Source organism: Salarias fasciatus, chromosome 23, assembly GCF_902148845.1.
Source record: "Salarias fasciatus chromosome 23, fSalaFa1.1, whole genome shotgun sequence".
Lineage (NCBI taxonomy): Eukaryota > Metazoa > Chordata > Actinopteri > Blenniiformes > Blenniidae > Salarias > Salarias fasciatus.
The window spans coordinates 35,808,147-35,824,276 of NC_043766.1; the positions used below are offsets into that span (position 1 = coordinate 35,808,147).

General features: G+C 45.3%; 2 protein-coding genes across 4 annotated transcripts in view; one reads left to right on the forward strand and one right to left on the reverse strand.

The window, feature by feature from the left end:
- The window catches only part of LOC115382236 (stonustoxin subunit alpha-like), an 829,400-nt gene that overhangs the window by 811,478 nt on the left and 1,792 nt on the right, over positions 1-16,130 (reverse strand). The window contains exons 3-4 of one of the 3 annotated variants that reach the window (XR_003930505.1): positions 13,662-13,708; positions 9,345-13,468 (exon numbers count right to left, since the gene is read on the reverse strand). The exons of the other annotated variants lie outside the window; for them this stretch is intronic. The gene's annotated coding sequence lies outside the window, so the exon portion shown is untranslated. Of the gene's footprint in view, positions 1-9,344; positions 13,469-13,661; positions 13,709-16,130 lie in introns of those variants that run through there. 3 annotated transcript variants of the gene reach the window in all.
- LOC115382178 (NACHT, LRR and PYD domains-containing protein 3-like) overlaps positions 1-16,130 on the forward strand; it is a 140,903-nt gene that overhangs the window by 75,306 nt on the left and 49,467 nt on the right. The window lies entirely within an intron of this gene.

Below are 16,130 nucleotides of genomic sequence, written 5' to 3' on the forward strand. Positions count from 1 at the left end.
TCACTCCGGCGGCTACGTCCAGGAGCTAAGTGTTAGCCGCCATAAAACTGATGCTGTTCCAAGTCTCTTCAGCTGGAATGAGTTCACACCGCATCCTACCAGGAGTCCGTGTACAGCCGCTGCTCCACACGGCAGTCTGTGGAGCCGTCTGTCCAGGAACTGGAGAGCAAACAGAGAGAAACTGCAGCGATGGAGGATAAACTGGACCATGACTCTGCGACCCGCCTCCTGCAGGTAAGAAACTCCATCTGTTGTAAACAACGGATTACATACACATTTTATTTTTCTTATATAAGTGTGTGTGTGTCTGTCTGTCAACGGGGTCTATTATTTTAATAAAGTGTGTGTTTGTGTCTGTCTGTGTGTGTGTGTGTCAACAGGCTATTATTTTAATAAATTGTATAAAGACCAGAATTAATCTTTCTTCTGAATCACCACAGGTGTTCTGGATGAGGTGGCAGGTTACATCAGAGACCTGGAAGCCAAACTGCAGAGTGTTTCCCTGCCGTCCTCAGTCGAATTGATGTATAAATAAAGTTTGATTGATTTCCATGTAACACATTCTTTTGTTACTGTTCCTTTGTGGGGAGAGGATTTGAATTTAGCCATGCAACCACATCTGAAAAAGTGAAATCATACACACTGCAACAAGCACAATTAATTCAACTGAGGCTTAAGATGTTCTATCAATAAGCATTCATTTGATTTAAACACATACACAGTACAATATAGGACAAGGCTATATTCTGAACAATTTATTTAACGAATGAAATATCAAATGAGCTGTGTAATTAATCACCATGTGTGCATTTACAAGAATGTACAATGTTGGATCACTATGCAAAACTGTAAAATAATAACCAATGTGATAAAATATCAAAATAATCATGTTACTGCAGTGCAGCAAATATTTATAACAGACAACAGAAGTATACGTAAGTTAGAGAGGGAATCCTGAGACCAAGGAAGAGGAAGAACTGGGAATTCAGGAGCCAAGTGGTGCTGGATCAGATCACTGGATGTTTCATGTGGACAAAGGTAAGATATGGGGCATCCACGTGGGACAGGGCCATGGAACCTGCTCCATTTCAGACAAGCCATCCAGCACAGGAGCGCTGAGGGGCTGGGGTTGTTCCTCATGCAGCTTGGGTCCATCCGCCATCAAGTCAGGGTCGGGAAACGGTCCTAAAAAAAGATACATAAAGCCTCTACTTATTTGTGCTTATATTTTGGGAAAATGTAGTTACAGTAGTTACATCTGGCCATCATTACACAAAGGCATAAGCATTTAGCTGTCACAAAAGTGAAATGTTGAATATTATTACCTGTATATGCCTGGTACAGTGTGGACTGACGACCACTCTCACCAGCTGCTGTTGGCTTTCGCACCACCACATCACTCACAGGTTCTGGATGAATTCCCTGAAACCAATGGTGAAATATGCTAATTTTTGCAAAGAATTGTAGTAATACACAGTCTGTGTGTGTTGTTTTTTTTATAATTTCAGGACACAAACAAAAAAGACAACATACGGTAAACACAAGCACTTAATGAAAACAGAGTAAATAAACTACCTTATTAAACACCACCTGAGTTCTCGCTCTGTGCCATTGTTGTAGACTGCTCATGCAGGCCAGAGATGGAGGACAGTCTGCAGGCCATACGGTGTATAATGCACTGTCTGATGAAGCAGGGCCACAGTGTGGGTGAAAAACCCTTTTCCTGCTGCACAGCTACAGGAAAACGCCATCAGACGTCCACTGTCAACAGCAAGCATCATCTGTACAAAAATGGCTAAGAATGATGAATATGACATCATGGAAATACGTCACTGTCAGTGGTAAGAGATGGTAACAGCTGATGGTAAGGGGACTCTGTAGTGCACCACCACGACCCTTTTTTATCCCCCAAAATAACTAACTTTTACAATATATTTTCACACACACACAGACACGACTTTATTCAGTACAATAGAAATACACCACACAAAGCTGGTTTGGTTGAGTGGGGATGCTCTCTTCTGGCCACAGGTCTATTATAAAGGCAGATAACAGCAGTAGAGACTTAGAACCTATGGAATGAATTGAAATAAAAGGACAAAGAAAAAGAGCGGAGTCGAGGCTCCTGTATAAGATAAGGCTGGACAGACAGCATGTCAGCAGAGAGCTGCAGCAGCAGGAACTTCTGCTCTCTGTGGTCAAACCTCTGGTTTATGAGGCTCCTGGCTTTTCCTCTACGACCGGCAGCACCTTGCCCTCACTGTCTGTAGTGGAGGAAACCTGGTAGAGGTTAGGGCTAGTCCCGGAATTATCTCCCGTTCATGTCTGGTGTGTCGGCCAGAACACCGATTGTGGCCACTTCAGGTGAGGAGTAATGAGGAGGGAGGCAGATTGCAGATGAAGGCTTTTACTCACAGTTCAGCAGGTCTACAGACTGTACTTGTGAGCGTGGATGTGTGGGTGTGTGAGTGTGTGTGTGGTTTCCTAAACAAAGGAAAGAATAAACAATTACCAAATGACATTGAGGTGAATACTATTCAAAATGAACATCAAGTTACAGCATCCACCGCATTACAGGAAATACAATAAGAAAAATAAACCAGCACCCGTGATTACATAGGCACGGAGCTTTAATGTGAAGGGGACCGGAAGTCACATATCGCCGTTAGCCCGTAGCTTGACAGTCATCCCCGGAGATACTGAATCGCTCTGTACGCGTAACAATTAGGAAGCGATCAGGCCATGTTCTGCCAGCCATGCAGCATCTGAACCTGCGACCGGATCACCGTTAGCAGACAACTAACAGATGGCAGGGGACGGCGGCCCGTCCGCGCCGTGCTACTAGTTAGCCACAACATGCCCGGCGCTAACCCGACTTCCCACCGGAGCCGAGATGCGCCCGGCGCCGGGCCAACTTCCTGGTTCAGATGCAAGTCGCTCAACAAGCAATCCGACGCACTTACGCTGACAGGAATCACGAATCATGAACCGATGGCAGTAACAAGGAATGAGTGAACTTACTTTTCACTGACGCACACAAACTTCACGATTGATCCCTTCACGATTGATCCCTTCTCCCCGTGCACCGCTGCTCGGTCGTGTCGGCGCTTAACGACAGGTAAGGGGGGCGTGGCGGCGTGGCGGCGTGGCGGCGTGACTTATGCACCTCCGTGAACTATAACCCCGTGGCAACCGAATACGCCCATTCTAAACATATACAAACTATTAACAAACTTTGTGGCCTTTTCTACACTGTCACCTGGCTTTTTAATGCATTTGATACTACGATGATGATAAGACACGCACAAAAACACGTTAGCTGAGAGCTAACGCTGTTAGCTGTTGGGCTAATCAATGATAGCATTCGTCTAATATCATATCTGAAAGACATTCACCGAAACAGCCAGAAAGACAACCAACGGTTGTCGTCATGCTGCAAATGAAACTTAAATGTTCGGATACGGTTATCAGGATCTACACATGAAAAAGTATGCCTAAATACAGTTGCTAGGGTTCAGTAGCACTTGGGCTAACATGCTAACTCTCTACTTACCTTCGTGTTTTTCTATGAAGTTTTCGTGGAAAAACTTGTATCCTTTCTTCATCTTTGACTTTTTTGTCACCGATTTCTCTTCCACCATCCTTTCCACATCAGCGAAGGAAATGCTGGGGAAATGTTGGAGACAAGCACTGAAAACGCGACCCATCTCGGAGAAAATGAATGGACTTGGCGCTGGACCGGAAGAAAAGTCACCCACAGGATGCGTATTTCCGGTTTTTGTGAAAAAGGTCTATTCCACAACGGCAGATCTGTGGTCCAGTTGAACAATGGAGCTGTACCTGAGCCTTACCATTCACTTTATTAACGATGACTGGGAGCTGCAAAGCCATTGCTTGCAAACCAGTTTGTGTCCAGTTTGTTTACTCGTCAGTTCATAATGTCCGGAGATTTTGTTTTAGTTTTTGTAGTCATTACTTGTTAAATTTACGTTCTCGTCACAAATTAGTCACGTAATAAATGAATAGTTTCCTTTTAAGTGTTTGTTGACAAAATTAACACTGTTGGCAACAATACATTGAAGGGGTGATGCTTTTACCTGTATCTGGACATGAAAAAAAAGATACAGTCCTTACGACAGTAAAATGGGCTATTTAAAGCCAATCAACTGCAGTAATTCTTGTCTTATTAGAAGAAAATGTGTGTAAGACCACTCTTGCATGGAAAAAAAATACCGTCAAATACCGTGAAACGATATGATTTAAAATAAAAAAAAACCTGATATGAATTTTTTGTCATACCGCCCAGCCCTAGGACAGAGACTCTCCAAGAGCAGAGCAACGAACCCCTGATGGAGAGCAACAGCAGAACAAAACCGCTGTATCTCAAGGCTGGATGCATGAGCACAACCAAGCAAGAGAAGAAAAAAGTGAAAAAGTCCTACCTTTTGAAGATCAGAGTTGTTTTGCTGGTCTGCTGAACCCCAAACTGCTCCCAGGGGATGGATTGAACACCTTGCATGAAAGACACCTCCACTGATGTGACGTGTGAATGGGTGAATGTGATTGAAACTGTATTACTGCAGTGTAAGTGTAGTGCTCTTGCACAATCATGCATTAAATCAAATGCATGTTGGACACACAATTTAATGCAAACATTGTAGCGAATCAGCAGTAAATAATACCTGCACCTCAAGGCTCGGTGCATCAACACAACCAAAAATAATGTTCCAACTTTTCTAGTGAACAAAGCAGCTCTGAATTATATTACTGCTGGTAAACACCACACAGATAAGCCAAAATGCGGACACTTGTGCATCAAATCTCCAGCAAATTGTACAATACAATGTAAATACAAAAAAATAGTCTGCAATCATTGAAAATGGAACAGCAGAAAAATCTCTCCACCTCAAGGCTGGATGCATGAACACATCTTAATAAAGTCCCAACTTCTGCGGTCAATACAGCAGCTCTGAGTTACGTTCTTGTTGGTAAAACACCACATAGATAACCAACAGTGTGGATGCACGTGCATGGAATCACATAAACATTGTACTATTACTGTGTTTGCACAAACATGTGGGAGTCACACAGCAGAAACAGAGCTGCACCTCAAGGCTGGGCGCTTTAACACAACCAAGAAGAAGAAAGTTTCCTCCTCCTGCTGCAGCTCTGGGTTCTTCTCTTGCTGATCCTTCACTGCAGGCGCTGTGAAGGTTCTGGGTTCTCCAAGCTGCTTCCTCCTGATCCCTTCCACCCTTTAACACACATCACAATCTGAATGATTCTCCACATTTTCAAATGAAAGGACAAATGTTCTCCACTCCGTTGACACTAATGGAACAGGAGAGAGAAAGCAGAGCTGCCGCCAAACATTTCCAGACCATGCTTCCAGATTAGTGTGCAGGTGAATTCCATCCCCCTACTAGCTGGTGTTGTGAGTTTTGGTTCCACCTCCCCTTGGTTCTGGCTTGAGATCTTGATCGCCCCCTACAGGACTGGAGTGGACTCTCCTGGTGCATCAAAGTGCATCCAACTGACTGGGATTTGACATGACAGTCACTGAGTCAACCAAGGCCACGTGGCTGGATTATTGTGGCATTAGCATTAGCATTAGCATTAGCTGAACTGTTACCACTGTGCGAGTCTGTTTAATAATAACTGATTCACTCTTTAACACGAGAGCTAGCAGGTTTTTCTTGCCTACCTATTCAATCGAGAGAGGGGCCAAATGGCCCCTGATTTTAAATGTGCAACTCAGCGGCCACTGTTGGCCCTTCCTTTCATTTGTAAATGCAGCCGATACCTTCCAGCTTGTTGGTTCATGCATACTTCTAAGGGGGAGGGGAGGCTTGGAATTAAAAGAGCCAGGAACGACTGAGAGCTTTCCTCTTGAGGATGGCAGAGAAGATTCTGTCCAAACACAGTGAACTTTTTTAGTCATCACAAATAGTTAAAAAATGTTTTGACCCTTTCTAACATTTATTCCGTAAGTGTGATTCGGCTTTGAACATGTGTGCTTTGAGTGGTTTGAGTCTGCAGAGCCATCGGAATATTGTACAAATAGCCTGCTTTGCAACGAGAGATAATCACCTTCCTTTTTACTTTTGTTGGGACAGAAAAGCATTATCATTTTGATTGAAACTTCAGTTGTAGTAGTATATATATGTGTATATATATATATATATATATATATATATATATAGGCAGGTTTGCAACCTGGATTGTTTTTTTTTTTAAAAAAACAAACAAAAACCTCAAAAACTGTTGAAAATACATGTGATGATCACCAATAATAGTGATATGAAAGTGAAATATATAGTTTGGCACATCAAAAACCTCAAATGGCACAGATGGTGCCAAAAATGTCCCACAATGTGCCAAACTGACCATTTTGGAGAGTCCACCTAACTAGTAAGGAATAAAACCTCTGTAATTTTGCTCTGCTTCACTTTATAAGGCTCAAACTTGGCAGAGAATATGGTCACACGTTGCAGTTTGCTTTGATATAGAGCTTTAGCTTCATCTGCATCATTTCAAAGAGATATTCATTGAAAAATTGTGGGTCTTGTTTAGGCGGACATGAAATCAGTCATTTATTCTTGTGTTCCATCTTAATTTACTCTGAGTCAGTGACATAAATACTGATACTTACACATATGAACAAATTTCACAAGTGTTCCCTTTACTATGACACCATACTTATCCAAATAGACCTTGTAGAAGCTGACATATAGCCCATTCATTTTGGGTATGTCATTTTCGAGCAGAAACCCATAAAATGGGCTGGAGAAAAATACAACTTCCAAAAAAATCAACCACATCCTTCCAAAGAGAAAAAGATTCAGCTTCCACTGTGTGGGCTGAGACTCTGGAACAGTTTGATGCAGTTGTATATGCAGCAAGTCTTTACTTGTGAGAGTTGTTGAGCCCAGTGATTTGATCAAATCTGGACTCGTGGAAAATCTATGGAATCAGTTTGTCATGATGTTGTTCTGAAGTCCAGAATCTCAGGACTGCTTGTTACGACAGAGATCCAAACATTGCACAGGCTGCTGAACTGATGTCTGCAGATGACGTTGTAGATTTCACTGCAACTTCTAGTTTTACTGTCAAGGATACGATCTCTGAGCACTGGAAATCTTTTCTAGGAGATGTGATTGGAAAAGTTATGTGTCTTTCATATTCTGTTATTAATATTTATTCTTTGCTGAAGTCTGGAGAGTTTATTACAGTGTGTGTGTACACTAGGCTCTTGAAGCTCCTGAGGGAGCGCTGTCTGAGCTGATCTGGTCTGTTAAACAGCAACACCTAGTGGACAGAGCAGAGAACTGCATCCTCTGTTCTCCATCCATCAGTTAAACATGAACACCGTCAGAGCTGCTGAATCCCACTCAGTCTGATCTGGGATGTTTCGGTCCCAGTGGATCAAACAGCATGAAAATGTGACCAGGAACACAGGAAGTGAAGGAACATTCGCCTGGAACACAGGAAGTGATGCAACATTCGCCTGGAACACAGGAAGTGATGCAACATTCGCCTGGAATACAGGAAGTGACGCAACATTTATCTGGAAGACAGGAAGTGATGCAACATTCGCCTGGAATACAGGAAGTGATGCAACATTTATCTGGAAGACAGGAAGTGATGTAACATTCAGCTGGAACACAGGAAGTGATGCAACATTCGCCTGGAATACAGGAAGTGATGCAACATTCACCTGGAACACAGGAAGTGATGCAACATTTGCCTGGAATACAGGAAGTGACGCAACATTATCTGGAAGACAGGAAGTGATGCAACATTCGCCTGGAATACAGGAAGTGATTCAACATTTATCTGGAATACAGGAAGTGATGCAACATTCGCCTGGAATACAGGAAGTGATGCAACATTTATCTGGAATACAGGAAGTGATGCAACATTCGCCTGGAATGCAGGAAGTGACGCAACATTTATCTGGAATACAGGAAGTGATGCAACATTCGCCTGGAATGCAGGAAGTGACGCAACATTTTTTATGTCTGCGACACATGAAAACACCAACATAAACACACACTTACTTGCATATTTGTGTGCAAGCCTGTGTTGGTGTGTTTGTGTCAGTCATATTAAGTATAAATCAGGGGTCGCCAACCCTGGTCCTGGAGAGCCCCTATCCAGCATCCTTCAGTTCTTTCCCTGCTTCAGCACACATGCTTGCACTGACAGGCTGATTACTGGGCTCTGCTTGGTCCTTGGTGAGGACAGGAGCAGTAGATTCGGGGGTGTTGAAGCAGGGAGAGAACTACAGGATGCTGGATAGTGGCTCTGCAGGAACAGGGAGGGACTTGGAGACCCCTGGCTTAAACTGCAGACTCATGGAGACCAATGTGTTTACTCTCTATTATTCTAAGTATGCATATATATTTGTACTTATGTGTATATCTGTTTGTTTGTGTGGATGTCTGTGTTTGCATTTGTGTGTGTATGTTTCTGTTTATCTGGCAAACAGCATATTAAATGTATTATTTTCATAATTTAGGCCCATGGACAGAGTAGTCTGTGTGTGTGTGTGTGTGTGTGTGTGTGTGTGTGTGTGTGTGTGTGTGTGTGTGTGTGTGTGTGTGTGTGTGTGTGTGTAGATCTGTGCAGAACTCCGTGGAGCAGGGGATTGGACATGGCAGCAGCTGCCTTCTTCTGTTTCCCAGACCTGCAGCCAGAGGACCAGACGACCCGGACCTCGCTTTTTCTTCACGTCAACCTTCAAATGAAGTTGATGTCTGCCGACATCATCGCGCCGTGCCCCTCGGACCACCCACAGAGCGCCTGCTTGACACAACAGCAACCTTTCTCCACATGAGGTGTGGAGACCTGGGCAGGCATTGGACAGTAGTTGTCATAATTCCCAAGCTTGTGTTTTATTTCTGAACTGAAACTGTGAGGTTTGGTCCATTACATGTTGTGATCTGACTGTTATTTCTGGCACTGGATATGTGTTTACGTGCACAATGAGTGTATAGTTCATCCTCTCACCTCCGACCTGTAGAGACCAGAGGGCACCCTTGTATCGTGAATCTTGTAGCCAAAAATAAGACCGCAGCTCAGGAAGAAAGAAAGCATTTCACAGATTACTTGTTAAAATGGTCTTACAATAGTCGGACCACCGCCTCCAAATATCCACAAACTTGTGTCTAGTGAGTTGCTATGACAACCTGGACAGTGGGTTCATCCTGCAATATGTTGTACTGTGGAAAAAGTCTCAACACCCCACCACGGGAAAACTGAATGGCTGAATTTGATAATGATCATCATGAAAAGCTTTTGGACATAAAGATCTGAGAACAGATATTTAAAACAATCAGAATTTTATTGTTGAATTATGAACATTGACTGTTTGTTTAAAAATTGTACAAAAAAAATCAAAGGCAAAAACTTTTTAGTGCTATCTATTCAAATGCTTTCAAAATTCACAGTCTGATTTTGGTGCAAAAACAAAAAAAAATCAGATATAAAATTTCAAACTGAAAATCAGACAACACATGATTTACTTCCATAAATTCTGAGTTGATTTCCAACATTTACAAAATGGCATTCATACGGTCACTGTGTTGATCAATACTAGTAAATTACTGTGGAGAACTAATTTGTTCTACCCCTGGTATTTTTTCAGGACATCATTCAATGAATGCCATGCATCGTTCATGTTCTTCTTTTTTCTTCTCAAATAGTGAGGATCCTCTCAGTTTATTCTTTTGCTCCACCAGCTCCATTTAGTTCTTCCAGTAGACAAACCTCATTGTGATCCCTGCTGTAACGTCATTGCTCCTCCTGGGCAGCAGGTGACAGACTTCCAGACAACACAAAATAGAACAAAGAAAAAAACTAATGTTCTGTTTCATCCCTACTGACCGCCAGAGGAGGTGCTGAAAGCACTGAAATGTTCCCTTCACGCATGCGTAGTTCGAGTATGTATACCGACAATCACTCGTGACCCCTGGGTGACCCAGGAACTGTATAATTTCAGGTCTCCCCCCAGGATTGGCTTCTTTTTTCTTCTCACATACAGTTCGTACACATTGTGGATTGCGGGACATGCCTGTGCGGCATCACGACGCACCGTCGCTGGGAGCCTTGTGACCATGAGGGTTGGAGCTGCTGATGCCGTCCAAAGGCTGTGACGTGTTGCGGTCCCGTTCACTTACTCGACGATGCTGAGGCAGCGTTGCCTGCAGTGAGAGATTCATTCATAAGCTCCGGGCAGACAGTGAGGTTGCTGAATCTACTACTCTTCCTGACCGATGGGGGGGTTGCGGCTCGCTCCCCCCGGGTTTGTTTGGAACATGATGACCGTGGCCGTTATAGCGTGGTCGGTGTTACTGGGGCTCAGGCACACCGCTCGCGTCCCTCTCCCAGCTTCAGGAAGTGAGCAGCGGTCTGGCTGTTGTGATACTGTGCTTCTGACTGTTGTGAAGCAGCATTTAAGCTCCCCTCCATGTGAGGTGCCAGCGCTGCTGCACGGTTGGCACCTCACATGGCGCGTGGCGGCGTACGGCCGCTAGCTCGGCTAAGCAGCTAGCCTGTGATGTGTGAAGGAGGCCAGCCACCTCTTGCAGACAGGACGTAGTGGTTCTCACCATGGTGTTACCTGTGGAGCGCCCCCTACAGGGGCCATGACCGCTGTCTCAGTTGCCTTGGTCCTGTTCACCTCAGGGAGGCGCTGTCAGACAACCTGTGCATGGATGGTGGCTACAGGCCCTATGCACCGTGAACTACTGGGCAGGCGCAGGTCTCTTCTGCTGCTGGGGGTAGTCAGGGGGCCTCCCCTTTGGGGCGGTTGCCTTTTTCTCACCGTTCCTTCCCCACCGTTCCGGTGGGTGGCATTATGAGGGTGGCGGACAGAGCAGGAGGCCACTGAGCACTCCATCTGGGGGTGGCTCTCTGAGCGGGTAAGCCGGTGATTTGCGACTCCCTCTCCCGGATGTGGCACCGCTACATTGCTGGCATGGTGATGTTGCACTGGCTGTGCAGGTGGCGTACGCCCCCTTCCCTCAGCTTCTCGCACTTGCCCTACCGAGCCGCGCTCTTGGTGTCGGCCTGGAGCCTGTATCTGGTGATGACCCTTCCTCAGGCTTTCTACAGACCCAGCTGTGGTGGTCGGCGACCTGTTTGGCCAGATTGTGTACCTGCAGGGGCCTCATGGTGCTGGCAGGCACCCTCTCCTGTTGGACTCCCCCACCAGGGGTGTAGTGCCTCCATAGGGGAGCTGTGCGTTTGCAGTGGCTTACGAAAGCTTTCTGCGGGTGAGCTTGGTTTCCTCTGCTCTACAGGTTGTTCCACAGTAGGCCATGGTGCTTTCTCAGCAGGAGGGATCTGCTGTTTCAGGCCGGTGGGGCACCCCCGCCCTCGCTATCTCTGTCCTGTCCTGGCGACTGAGGGGCCCAACTCGCTGCTGAGCTGTTCAGAACCTGTCAGGTGGACCACCTTGAATGCTAGGGCACTGTCTACCAGGCGGCTGTTTGGTAGTAGGTGGAGGTTGGTTGCACAGTGGTGCAGCGGCCGTGGGCAGGACCCGGTGCTCTGCTTGGTCCCCATGGTCCTAGACTTCTGCAGTCTCTTTGGATGGAGCCTGGTCCCCGTTCACCCTGAGGGTGTACGTGGCGGCGGTATCTGCCCATCATACATGGGTTGCAGGCGGCGCGATTGGGGGCCACACTGCGGTGTCGGTTCCCTCAGGGGGGCTTTAAAGCTCGCCCCCCTGGAGCCCCACGGGCACCCTCCTGGGATCTGCATCTGGTGCTGGAGAGCTTGTGTCAGCCTCCCTGAACCCCTGGCAGTGGCAGGCCTGCAGTGGGTGTTGCGTAGGATGACGTTCCTGCTGGCCATTACCATGGCGTAGTGTGTGGGGAAATTGCATGCTCTGTCTATTCTCCCCGCATGTCTCCGGTGGTGTCCGGCTGGGGCGGGCGTCACGCTGTGACTGCCGCTTCCTTCCTGGAGTGCTGTCGGGGCTGAGGACAGCCAGCCTATGTGACTCACTCTATGTGGCGCCATCGGATGACCCGGAGGGCCGGCCGGGGCTCTTGTGCCCAGCTAGAACTCTGGAATGCTGCATGGCTGCTTTGCAGATGTGCCGACATCTGGCCACCCGGTTATCTTCTACAGAGGCCCTAGTAAGGGCTCCCCTCTCTCCATGCAGTGCCTGTCTCACTGGGTTGTGGACACTGTTCACCATTCCAGGCCGCAGGCCGGCCTCTGCCCGAGGGTGTGCATTGCCGCTCCACCAGGGCGGTGCCCACGTCTTGGGTCACCCTGAAGGGGGTGCCCCTGGACGAGCTATGTGCTGCCGCTATCTGTACAACGCCTGGCACCTCCTTCAGGTTCTACAGGCTGGCCGTTGTGCCTCCGCATGCACTGCGGGTGGTACTGGGCCCTGCAGAGGCTTCTCAGTGAGGTTGGTCTCTGGGATTCCTCGTGACTGAGTTGGCATTCATCATTCCAGAGCTTTCAGCACTGCCTCTGGCGGTCAGTAGGGATGAAATAGAATGAGAGTTACGAATGTAACTACGGTTCTATGAATCCCGGATGACCGCCAGAGCGCTCTGTCACTCGGAATCCTCGTGATCGCGCGAGAAGATTCTGTAGGAGCTGTTCCTGGGTCAAGATCCCGAACTTATACAGTTCCTGGGTCACCCAGGGGTCACGAGTGATGTTTGTTGGTATACATACTCGAACTGCGCATGCGCGAAAGCAACATTCCTCTGCTTGACATCCCAGTCAACATCCCAGTCATCCGGGATTCATAGAACCGTAGTTACATTCGTAACTCTCGTTTTGTACAGCTACTTTGCGATTTACTCCTCCCACTTTATGATAAACACTCCCACCTTCAGAAAGACTCCTCCCCCTTCCTGCTGTCAGAGAGAGACACATCCTTCCTACAAAGGACACAGACTCACTGAAGAACCAGACCAGAGTCTAAATCCAGCATACAGAGGTTGAGTGAATGTGGTGTTGAAGGTGTAGAGGTGGATCAGAGAGTCAGAGGAGACTCTGAAGAAGGACAGAGAGCCAGCAGGACAGTCCACATACACTGCTACTCTACCAGAGGAGGAGGAGGAGGAGGAGGAGGAGGAGGAGGAGGAAGAGAGGGATGTTTCATTGTTACCATGATAGACATAGTAACATCCCCCAGAGCAGATCAGACTCCAGGACTGATGATTTCTTCCAAACAAACACTCCTCACTGTCTCCTTTCCTTCTGATTCCTCTGTAACTCACTGATATATAAACATCTCCGCTCCACTCGACCTCCCAGTAACATTGCCCTCTCAGAACATTTCTACACAGCAGCTGACGAGTCCAGTCATCAAATCTGTCTGGATGATCAGGATACGGCTGCTTTTCCTCCACATATGTTACCGTCCTGTTATTGTTGGACAGTTTGAGGTTTCTGTTCATTGAGTTTTCATCCAGTTGAAGTTGAGAGAAATCTGATGGAGAGAAAAAGAGTTCAGTCCTGATGTGACACGTGATGGATTTGTTGTTTGTGGACTTCTTGACATGTTGTTGATGGACAGAAAGTTTGATGAGGACACTTTTTGTCAGGCTTCTCTTGTCAGTGATGTTTGAATGAATCCAAAGCTTTGATTGAAAGACAAACGGACATTGATGAGTCCAACTTACACTTCCTCAGATCAGGTTTGAGCCTCTGCTGTTCATCATGGTCCACCCTGCAGGGAGAGAGACAGTCAGAAGGGTTTTCTCTCCAACATGAGTCCTCACTGCTGCTGAACATGAAGCAGAGCTCCGGGGACACAGAAAGTTCCTGAAACTGCTCTGAGTCCACCATCTGTAGAAGTGTTTTACTGACTTAGAAGAACAAGTCCATCATCTCTACATGAAGATCATCATGCAAGCCAACTGTGGAGGGAGGGGGAGGGGAGAGGGAGGGGGTGGAGGTGGGAGTGGGGGTTCGGGGAAGGAGGGAAGGGAAATGATTAGAGGATGGCTTGACAGATGCATTTATGGAGGGATGAATGAAGAATTTGAAATGATGAAAGGAGCCTTCTCTTATATTTCATGTCAAAGTTTCAAACGTTGCTCCAAATCTTTATGGTGATGTTTGGAGCCTGAAAGTGTTTCTGCTGCTTTGAATCAGAGTGATGAAGATGAAACCTGTTGGCATGTTTCTGTTCCTCTCCTCCGAAGTAATTTAGTTACTTATTAATTTGAGTAAATTGTTATTTACCAATTAATCATTGCAGGTCATTAACAGTGAATCACGAAGTTATTTACCCAACATCAATTATTATTAATCTGAATGAACCATTATTTATTTGTTAATAATGAGCTGAGAGAAGTTGTGAATTATGCATTAGATAAACCTCTGGGTTATGTAATTAAGAATTCCTGGGCACCACCTCGTTTCGTTACAAAAAAAAAAATGTAAAGTTAATTTAAGCTGGTTGTTAATCTTTGGATAAACAACTGTTAAATTATCAGAGAAGTGTGAGATCGAGCTCAAGACTGTTACAACCAGGAACTTGTCATCAAAACACAGCCAAGAACCACAATGAATTGTCCAGTTCAGTTAATGAGCGTTTATTAACAATGTCTATTACTAATCAACACATCTAATAACAAAAACAGAACATATTCAAACTTGCAAGCAGTGTGTGTGTGTGTGTGTGTGTGTGTGCGCATCGGGAGACGCAGGAGGATGGGGGTTAACCTGTTCAAAGCACGACCCGGCGTGGTCTAAGTTCCTGGTTGTACCAGTCTATGCTCGATCTCACACCTTCTCTGATAATTTAACGGTTGTTAATCCAAAGATTAACAACCAGTTTAAATTATCTTTCCATCTTTGAGACTGAAAATTGGTAGTTGTGGTGGTGCCCCAAAATTAATTAAATAAACCACTGGTTTATTAATGCTAAATTTACAACTTCTCTCCACTCATCTTCTGTAATTCACCCATTTCCAGTAATTGGTCATTTGTGGTAATATTGATTAATTATGAACACCTTGTTCATCAATAATTTGATGGTTAAATCACTCTGTGGTCTACTCCATTCCCAAATAGCTGATTATTTGACATTATTAACGAATAAATAACCATTTATTCTGATTAATAAGAAATGATGTTGGGTTAAATTACTGGGCGCTTCACTTTAAACAGTTTATTACGCCGTAATTGATTGTTATTGGTGATCCACTGTTAATGACCTTTAATTATTAATTGGTAAATCACAACTTGCTTAAAATTAACAAGTAACTAAATTACTGAAAGTAACTAAATTACTCAAAGTAATCAATTACTTCCAGTAATCAATATTTTAGGAATTTATTCCCAATTACCAATCCTAAACCCCAACCCAAAGAATGAGGAATTTTGATTCTGATACGCTCAACCTTGTCATCAAAATACAACAGAAATTCATGAGCAGACAGATTCTACAGTAACTGCTAATAGCTTTGTGCTGTAGTTTGGGTCTGGAAAATTTGTCAAATAACTTATTTTCAGAGGATTTTGCCTTATGCCAGTCATCTTCAATATATTGCCAACCAAAATCATGTTCCCACTTCTAGAAATGACCTTGTACCACACAAATTAAATTATATCACGAGAAATGAGAACGTCTGTGGGGAGATTTTTTGACCCAATGAAGCAGGAGTCTCAGATTTGCCAGGTAGCCAGTAGTGTTGTGAAAGATAAACCGATACGACCAGATATCCGGTTTGATAAGAGAGCGATGCGGCTGTGTCGGTATCAGCCTCATCAATCGATACAAATCTTTCATGAATCCTTGGATGAAACGATTGTGCAGACATAAGCCGGGTATCGCGAGACTGGCAGTTGGTTAACAGTGTGTGTCTTTAAAACAACGCGAGAGCTGCCTCTGCTTCATCCATTGGTTCAGCCGCCCTGTTGGGGGTAGCTAGTGAGCTGGACAGAGTGTAAGCCTACAGCAGTGAGAGAAGAAAACTGAGCAGTGTGGCTGCTGTTGGTTTTTCTAAGGTTCATTTCAAACAGCGCATTGAAAATATCTGCCTGTAAGCACTCGAATATACTCAGTTGATGTTCAGGAAGGAGGTGAAATTGATACTTGTGAGTTTGGCCATTTGTTTTTAAGCTTCAACGCAGATGCTAAT